Source organism: Sorghum bicolor, chromosome 2 (genome assembly GCF_000003195.3).
Source record: "Sorghum bicolor cultivar BTx623 chromosome 2, Sorghum_bicolor_NCBIv3, whole genome shotgun sequence".
In the NCBI taxonomy this organism is placed as follows: domain Eukaryota; kingdom Viridiplantae; phylum Streptophyta; class Magnoliopsida; order Poales; family Poaceae; genus Sorghum; species Sorghum bicolor.
Window position 1 is genome coordinate 49,769,329 of NC_012871.2, and position 9,820 is coordinate 49,779,148.

General features: G+C 38.8%; 1 long non-coding RNA gene across 1 annotated transcript; it reads left to right on the top strand.

Annotated features, from left to right (window-relative positions):
- LOC110433023 lies at positions 7,289-9,110 on the top strand. The gene is made up of 3 exons (XR_002450390.1): positions 7,289-7,857; positions 7,956-8,138; positions 8,986-9,110. It is a non-coding gene; the product is annotated as an uncharacterized LOC110433023 (long non-coding RNA).

A 9,820-nucleotide genomic window follows, 5' to 3' on the forward strand; every position in this document is an offset into this window, starting at 1 on the left:
GTTTATACTTTGATATTTATATATATACAGACTTTTAACCTGGTTTAATTGCTATCACCAATATGTTTTTAAATTATAAATTGTTTAGAACCTACGTCATATGCAGTTATAGTAGATGCTCTCACATTTTAATTGCACTACTACAGAATAAGGCATTGGTCGATGCCCAAAATGGCCAAAAACCTCGGCCCTTTTGCGGCCCGAGGTTAAAGGCTCCTTTAACACCGGTTCATAACACGAACTGGTGCTAAAGGGTCCTGCCCAACGGCTGTCGGGGCCGGGACCCTTTAGCACCGGTTCGTGTTACCAACCGGTGCTAAAGGGACCCCTTTAGCACCGACCAGTGCCACGGGCCGAGGCAAAGCCTTTAGCACCGGTTTGGCACACAAACCGGTGCTAAAGGGCGACCCTTTAGCACCGGTTTTTGCCCTGAACCAGTGCTAAAGTTTCGGTTTATAGGCCCGCCCCCTCCTCCCCTCTGCCCATTTGAAACCGAGAGCACCATTGTTGTTCTTGGAGCTTCTTCTTGCTTGTTCTTCATTTCCGACGTCCATCGTTGATCTTCTTCGACTCCGTCATCGTCTCTTCGTGCTTGGAGGTGACTAACTTTAGCATTTTTTGTCTTTTTCATATTGTTTTTGGCTTGTGATGTTCTCATCATTTTTAGCTCAAATCCACTTTGTTATTTTGAATCATTTACATGAATTAGTATCCATATATATATATATATCATATTTCATGGTTGACCTAGTATTAATGTAGTTTGCAAGAATGAATTATAGTATCTTTTTATAATCTTAGAAAGTAGGATAGTTCAAATTAATTGGTTTGTTAATATCACTTGATTTATTTTTATTACTACATAATGTCCATTGTATAATTTAGAAGATTTGTTGAAGTAACTAGACAAATAAAGGATATTATTAGGTTCTTCTTTAATCATACATGTTTACTAGTAAATGTGGAATTTATAATTGTTTAAAAATTGAGTATGAATAGTAGATGGCAACCGTGACCGGGTCTTCGGTCTCTCAACGGGTTCAAAAGCGATACCGGCCGGAACTCCCTCTCATTACTTGTGGCAAGTGTGGGCAGAAGATTGTGATGGAGTACAAAGTGTCGAAAGAGGGAGTAAACAAGGGTTGTATATTCTACAAGTGTCCGGATCGTAATGTGAGTTATTTCCAGACATTTGCTTATATATGTGCATATTTTTTTAAATGATATTAATTAAACTTTTGATTCTCTCTTTTAATTTCAGTGGGACGGTACCAGCGGATGTGCAGGTTGGTACTGGGAGGAAGAATACATTGAACACATTTAGAAATCTTTTGCACAGCTGGTTGAGGCTAAAGGTGGTGAGACAGTGAGCCAACGAGAGGAGTTCAATGATGTTGATCAAGCGAATGACCTATCTATTATAGTTGGGATCGGACGTGAACTAATTATGTTGCTTAAGTGCATTTTAGTTTTGGTTTTTTAGTGCTAGTTGCGATTGTATTTGTTGTAGCCAAGCTTTCCTGAATTAATCAACTATGTATCTTATACATATTGTGCAATAAGATGAAAAACTATATGTGTGCATGGTTTTCATAATATATATGTTATATTTAATGCAGATGGTAACACGTAATTGGATGTATAATGCCGATCGGCGCTCTGAAGAGTTCATTAATAGCGTGCACTATTTCTTAAGTGTGGCCGAGACAAATAAGAGGGACGGTTTCATGTGCTGTCCATGTGCCGTGTGCAAGAAGTTGACGGAATATTCTAACTCAAGAACTCTTCATTCGCACTTATTAAAGTCTGGTTTCGTACCAAACTATATTTGTTGGACCAAACATGGAGAAAGCGAGATTATAATGGATGAAGGTGAAGAAGAAGAAGAATTGGACCATGCCAATATTATTGCTCAGTACGGTGGCTTCAATGATGTTGCCATGGGGGGAGATAATGAAGAAGAGGTAGCGGCAGAAGATGATCGGGGCGATGATGCTTTTGGTGATGCCATCCGTGATGCACAAAGAGAATGTGAAAGTGATAAAGAGAAAGCCAAGTTCGAGCGCATGCTAGAGGACCACAGGAAATCGCTATATCCCACTGCTGAAGAGGGGCAAAAAAGGCTGGGTACCACACTGGAATTGCTGCAATGGAAGGCAAAGAATGGTACATCTGACAAGGCATTTGGGCAATTATTGAAGATCTTAAAAAAGATGCTTCCGAAAGGGAACGAATTGCCCACCACTACGTATGAAGCAAAACAGGTTGTCTGCCCTTTGGGATTAGAAATCCAGAAGATACACGCATGTCCTAATGACTGCATCCTCTACCGTGGGGAGGAATACGAGAATTTGGATGCATGTCCAGTATGTAAGGCATCACGGTATAAGATTAGACGAGACGATCCTGGCGATGTTGAGGGTGAAGAACGTCTTAGGAAGGAAATTCCTGTCAAGGTTATGTGGTATGGTCCTATAATACCACGATTAAAACGTCTGTTCAAAAATAAGGACAATGCAAAGTTGTTGCAGTGGCATAAAGAAGACCGTAAGATAGACAATATGCTGAGACACCCTACCAATGGATCCCAGTGGAGAGCGATAGACAGAGAATTCCCAGATTTTGCAGATGATGCTAGAAACTTGTGGTTCGCCTTAAGTACAGATGGTATGAATCCTTTCGGTGAGCAGAGCAGTAGTCACAGCACTTGGCCAGTTACTCTATGTATCTACAATCTTCCTCCATGGCTATGCATGAAGCGGAAGTTTATTATGATGCCGGTGCTTATCCAAGGACCGAAGCAAGACATAGATGTCTACGTAAGGCCATTAGTTGAGGAACTTCAATTTTTATGGAGCAAACCAGGAGTTCGCGTGTGGGATGAGTACAAACAAGAGCACTTTGACCTGCGAGCATTGCTGTTTGTAACAATCAATGATTGGCCAGCTCTGAGTAATCTTTCAGGCCAGTCAAACAAGGGATATAATGCATGCACATATTGTTATGAAGACCTTGACTGTGTATTTTTGAAAAAATGTCAAAAGGTCGTGTACCTTGGCCACCGTCGGTTTCTTCCTGTGAACCACCCAGTACGAAAGAAAGGCAAGCATTTTAAAGGCAAGGCAGACCACTGGACCAAACCTCTCAATCGAACCGGGGATGATGTACTCGAAATGGTCAAGGATATAAAAGTGGTATTTGGAAGGGACGAGACAATGAACCTATTCCCAAGGATGCTAAGGGACACACACCCATGTGGAAGAAGAAATCCATATTTTAGGAGCTACCTTACTGGAATGTCCTAGAGGTCCGCAACGCGATCGACGTGATGCATCTGACAAAGAATCTTTGTGTGAACTTGCTCGGATTCATGGGTGTCTACGGGAAGTCTAAGGATTCACTTGAAGCACGACAAGGCTTGCAGCGCATGAAAGAACGAGACAACCTGCATCCAGAAAAGACAGATGATGGACGCCATTACTTAAGCCCTGCTAGCTACACTCTGAGCAAAGAAGAGAAGGAAAGCATGTTTGAATGTCTTAGCAGCATCAAGGTCCCATCTGGATTCTCCTCCAATATCAAGGGAATAATTAATGTGCTAGAGAAGAAATTCCTGAACTTGAAGTCCCATGACTATCATGTTCTAATGACGCAATTGCTGCCAGTGGTTTTAAGAGGAATTTTACCTCCACACGTACGTCTAGCCACCATAAAGCTATGTGCATTCCTCAATGCAATTTCTCAGAAGGCAATCAATCCAGAGCAACTAGCTACTCTGCAGAATGATGTCGTTCAATGTCTCGTCAGCTTTGAGTTGGTGTTCCCTCCATCCTTCTTCGATATCATGACACACCTCCTAGTTCATCTGATCAAAGAGATTCGTATTCTCGGTCCTGTGTTCCTACACAACATGTTCCCCTTCGAGAGATTCATGGGTGTCCTAAAGAAATATGTCCATAGTCGTTCCTGGCGAGAAGGAAGCATTGCCAAGGGCTACGGAACAGAGGAGGTCATAGAGTTCTGTATTGACTTTATTCCAGACCTTGACCCAATTGGCATTCTTGAATCTCGACACGAGGGCAGACTCAGCGGAAAGGGAACACTTGGGAAGAAAACATATATTGGTACGGGAGACGATTACTTCAATAAAGCACACTACACAGTTCCCCAGAACTCCTCATTGGTGGAACCATATGTTGAGGTACACAAAGATTTCCTACGGTCCCAGTGGCCCGGGAAGAATGAAGCTTGGATAATGCGTCAGCACATGGAAACTTTTGGCGATTGGTTGCGCAAAAAATGTCAAGGTGATGAAAACATTGATGAGCAGCTTTATTTGTTGGCCAGACAACCATCATGGCATGTCCTCACATACAAAGGGTACGAGATAAATGGTAACACATTTTACACAGTTGGCCAAGATAAAAGGAGCACCAACCAAAATAGTGGTGTACGCGTGGATGCCACGGATCCAAATGGGAACAGACAAACATATTATGGACGCATAGAAGACATATGGGAACTAGTCTATGCAGCTAATTTTAAAGTTCCTTTGTTCTGGTGCCAATGGGTGAAGATGACCGGAGGTGGGGTAACAGTCGACAAGGAGTATGGGATGACAACCGTGGACCTTAACAATAGTGGGTTCAAAGACAAACCATTCGTCCTTGCTGCAGACGTGAGTCAGGTGTTCTATGTCAAAGATATGTCTACGAAACCAAAGAGAGGAAAAAATGATGACCACTCAATCATCAATGAGCCAAAGCGCCACATTGTCCTTTCTGGGAAAAGAAACATTGTCGGAATTGAGGACAAGTCAGACATGTCAGGCGATTACGAAAGGGATTATCGAATTCCGCCCTTCATAGTCAACAAAGACCCAAGCATTCTGTTAAACAATGAGGATACTCCATGGTTACGGCAGGATCATAACCAAGGGTCATACGTCAAGAAGAAGTTCACTGTTGTGTCGGCTTAACATAAAGTCATGTTTAATAGTATGTGTTGTAACAAACTTTGTATGAAACTATATTTGAGAATTATGATTTTTGATGAGTGGAACAATATTGGTATTCATGACTTTTCCATTCGAGACCATCTAGGGTTCCGAAACCGCTGCGTGGCTATGAATTCTCTAAAAATTTAAAATTCAGTGGTTCAAACTTTTCCAAAAGAAAAGTTGACCATTAGACAAAATGTAGAACTTGATGAGTGTAACAAACTTTGTATTCATGACTTTTCCATTTAGGACAATCTAGAGTTCGGTCAAAGGGTGTTTTTGTAAAAACCAATGCTTTGACTTTGGTCAAACTTGATCAAATGGCCCATTTGATGACTTCAAATGAAAAAATTTTGAATACAAAGTTGTTAGATATCATCAAGATCTACATTTTATATATTGTCCATTTTTCCATTTGGATAATTTTGAGCCAATCCTAATCACATTTCTATAAAATCCAAGACGGGTTTTGGTCAAACTTGGTCAAATGACAAACTAAATTACTTAAAATGAAACAATTTTGAATACCAAGTTGTTAGATATCATCAAGATCTAAACTTTTTATATACACAACTTTTCCATTTGAGAAAGTTTAAGTTAACAATACCCACCAATTCTTGAATCTCACACAAACTATATTAAACTATATGTGTCAATTGTGGATTTTCAACTACACCTTCCCAAAACTTTGTCAAATGCAAAAATAGTCTATATATGAAATGTAGATTTTGATGAGTGGAAAAATATTGTTATTCATGACTTTTCCATTCAAGACCATCTAGGGTTCCGAAACCGCTGTGTGGCTATGAATTCTCTGAAAATTTAAAATTCAGTGGTTCAAACTTTTTCAAAAGAAAAGTTGACCATTAGACAAAATGTAGAAGTTGATGGGTGTAACAAACTTTGTATTCATGACTTTTCTATTTGGGACAATCTAGGGTTCGGTCAAAGGGTGTGTTCATCAAGATATATATTTTTATATGATAAATAGATTTTTTATTTGATGAAAACAATACCCTACTAGCATTCCGAGTAATAAATAACAAAAATAAAAAGTTTAACGTTAATATGATGTGAAAAATAGATTTCCAGTTGATTAGATATAGTTTTTGTAAATTTATTGGAATAATATATTTTTGCATTAACAAAATACTAAACATTTCTTACAAAATCATTGCAAATTATAAAAATATAGTAAGATATTTAAAGTTAAAAATTTTCATGTGTACATTAAAAAAAATTACAATATATGCCACTGTTTAAAAAATATTATGCAAAATATTTAATTTACTATACAATTTATAATACAAACTGTATATATAAATAATTGAAAAACCCTAAAATAAAAAACAGGGCCTTTAGCACCGGCCCATAGTGGGAACCGGTGCTAAAGGGTCCTAAAAATTTTCAGGACCCCGCCCGAGCCCGCCTAGGACCCTTTTGCACCAGTCCGTGGCTGGAACCGGTGCTAAACGGTCCCTTTAACATCGGCTGGTGTTACGCGCCGGTGTTAAAGGGTCCCCATCTCCACCAGCGCCGCCATCTACGCCTCTCCACGCTCGGCCCCGCGCGTCCACACACACCATGTATAATCCAAAACCGAGATCGATATATATATATATATATATATATATATATATATATATATATATATATATATATATATATATATATATATATATAAAATAAATACTCCACAACAGTTTATATATATAATAAATAAATGTTATGAATTATATGCCAAGCACTTTGCAATTTCAGTGATTTGTATATTTTTACACTAAAAACTAATAATTAATGAATGCTAGCTAGTATATATATTAAGTATATATATATTGTAACACCCTAAATTCTGCTTCTTTGAAAATAAAGCTCTAATAATTTATTTTGTATTTCTGTGCTCGTGAAAATATAGTAAAATGAAAATTTTCCTTAAATTAAAATTCATCATAGGGTTTAGCAACGTTGTTGTGCATACATGCTGGTACATATGTTTTATGTGATGTTTGCTTGTTGCTCCTTTGTGAGCTGAGACTAAACAAAATTTTTAAAATTTCGTTTAGTAGAACGATCTTCCTTGGTCAGTACATCTTTATCTTTATCTACAACCAAATTCCTTGTTTCTAAGCTCAAGTTTTTATTCAGAGCTTCCTAAAATATTTTCTTTGTTATCCAAATCACTTCTTTTAGTTTCTCTTTCATCAAACAGTCTCTACAAACTTTGTAGGAATTTTTCAGCTTCCGTTCTCACTTTTCTGTAAGCATAATCTAATTTTTAGATGCTCCAAAATAACCTTATCATGGGCTCCAAATACTTTATTTGAGTTCCTCATGTTCCATAATGTCTCTGAGAATTTTCTCCAAATTTTCAGAGCTTTCGGAATATTTTTCACAGTTTAAATAATAAATCTAGACTTTTCTGGAATTATTTTATCCATGAAATTAAATAATTCCGAAAATAATAAATCCTTCTTTTTACCTCAACGCTCAGCCCATGATCTCAAAGGCCAATATATTTATTTACTAGTGGGCTTAAATAATTAATCAGGCCTATTAGTAAAGTTGGAGGATGCAACATTGATTAGTACCATATCGCCAGTTAACGTGAAGGTGGGAAGTTTTTCTCCCTATAGATATGTACCAACCCTTAGGAGAAGCATCCAAAAAAAAACTACGGAGTCCATAATTAAAATCTCTAGGCAGTAAACTAGATTTTCTCTCTTTCTTCTACGCCGTCTCCAGCGACTTTGTCTGCGCCCACTTTCGTGCCTCTATGCCGCGCAGCCAAATTCGTCGTCTAGCGTATCCCATTCGTGGGCAACTACCATGGGACTCTTCTTGGATGAACTTGCCATCACGTAAGTCGCCGGACCAGCCATTGCATTTGCTTTCAAAGTTCAGTGCCCCGTGCTTTTGCTAGTCCAGTATCCAAGTCTCGTTTCCATCCTCGTCACAGAGGAAGCACCATGGATGGTCGACGCATTGCCTCAAGTGCAGATGAATATGCATATCTACACATATGCATGGTCACGTCGATGATCTGCTACTGGAGAAGCTGCTCATGTGAAACCTGAACTCGTCACGCTCTACATCAACGATGGTCAGCTGGTCATCCGGCCTCGCTGCTTCTCGGCCATCGGTAAGTGCTCCTAGGCAACACTCTCGTTCCAACTTTTCTCTAGCAAGCCTCTCTGTCCGCTCCTATGTGCCTATGTATTCGCATGCTCCTGTATATCTCTACATACCGACCATGTTCATACCGCATACACAAGCTACAGGCTAGCACACGCCACCATCTCACCTGTTGCAAGTTTCAAGTGGCGGTTGCCATGCAAACACATATATAGCTCTATTTTGGTTAAGCTCTTAATGCCAGGTTTCCTTCGTAGTTGTGCAATAATCATCCATTCCTTCTAATTCTAAAACTTCAATCATGACATATGCTTCGGATTGTTACAAACTACAATTAAGTATGTAAGTATGCAAATTATAATTTCCATGTAAAAAAAGCAACGTAGGACAATCTTGATCTTTCATAATTAATTGTCAGCTTGATTAACGGAAACATAAATATGTTTCTAATTTTCTTAGCTTAAACATGTGTCACACGTAATTTCAATAGATGTTTCCATACGTTATTACTTCTTTTTGTAAAATTAATTTGCTTAATTTATACAACCGCATTTATGAATAAAATATGGATTAGGTTTAACTTGATTTTTGAAGGAAAAATATAATTAACTAATCTGAGTTAATGTCATTGATATGATTTTTCCTAAATAAAAATAAAACAAACATATAGGCTTCTCTTTAATAATTAATAATATAAATATTCCGGTTATAGTGTTTTTCGCATCTTTGTGCTCGTAGTAATGCGTAGATTAGTTTTCAAATCTTTTTATTGATTGATGTATTGTTCTAAATTTACTATGTTTGCTATGCATGTTTGTTCGGATGCTTGTGTGGTGCCTTATGATCTTGTCCAGTCGGTGAGATATACGTGTGACCTAGAAGCAGTTCTTTGAAGGTTTGAACTTGAAGAAGGATCTAAGCTCAAGGCAAGTATAGCATTTGGATTTTATTTCTGTGACCATGATCCTGTGACTAGATTAATGTTAAGTAATAAACGATAAAAATGACTTTTTAGCAACTTGATGATTTGTCTGTACGTGATCACCCGGGACAACAGTGCAACCATGAGGGCTATAATGGCTCTGGCTTTAGCTCAGTATGAAGACCTTTTCTAGCTTGTTAGCGGTTACCCGAAAGGGCGCTAGAGGGGCTGAACCGACACGGGTATAGTGCGAGCCCCTGTCCCTATGTGTATAGGCTGCGCGTCATTGTGCCATTCGGAAGGGGGGTATCTATATCTGCTCGCGAAGGAAACCTTGCGGCCCTAACATGTTAGACGAACTTTTGAAAGGCTTCATAGTGATCCCTGCTGACCTTCCTTGGTAGTGGGTTAAGAGGTCGACGGGCCTCGGGCGAAAGGGTAAATCATGACTCATGGGTAAAGATGTACAACCTCTGCAGAGTGTAAAACTGGTATACTAGCCGAGCTCACGGTCAGGAGCGGCCTTGGGGACATCTACATTAAGGGTGATGATTCTTGTGTGTTAATATGTTTATTATTATTGTTTAATGCTCTACATTATTTATGTCACATTGATCATGAGATTGTGGGATATATACAATCTAGTTGTTATACTTGTGGAGTTCGACATGGACTCACTCTTGCTATTTCCCTCAAACCTCAGGAGAAGTTTAGGCTTGTGATCAACCAATCAGTTGGATCCTGTAGAGAGAAGTTAATACCCGAAG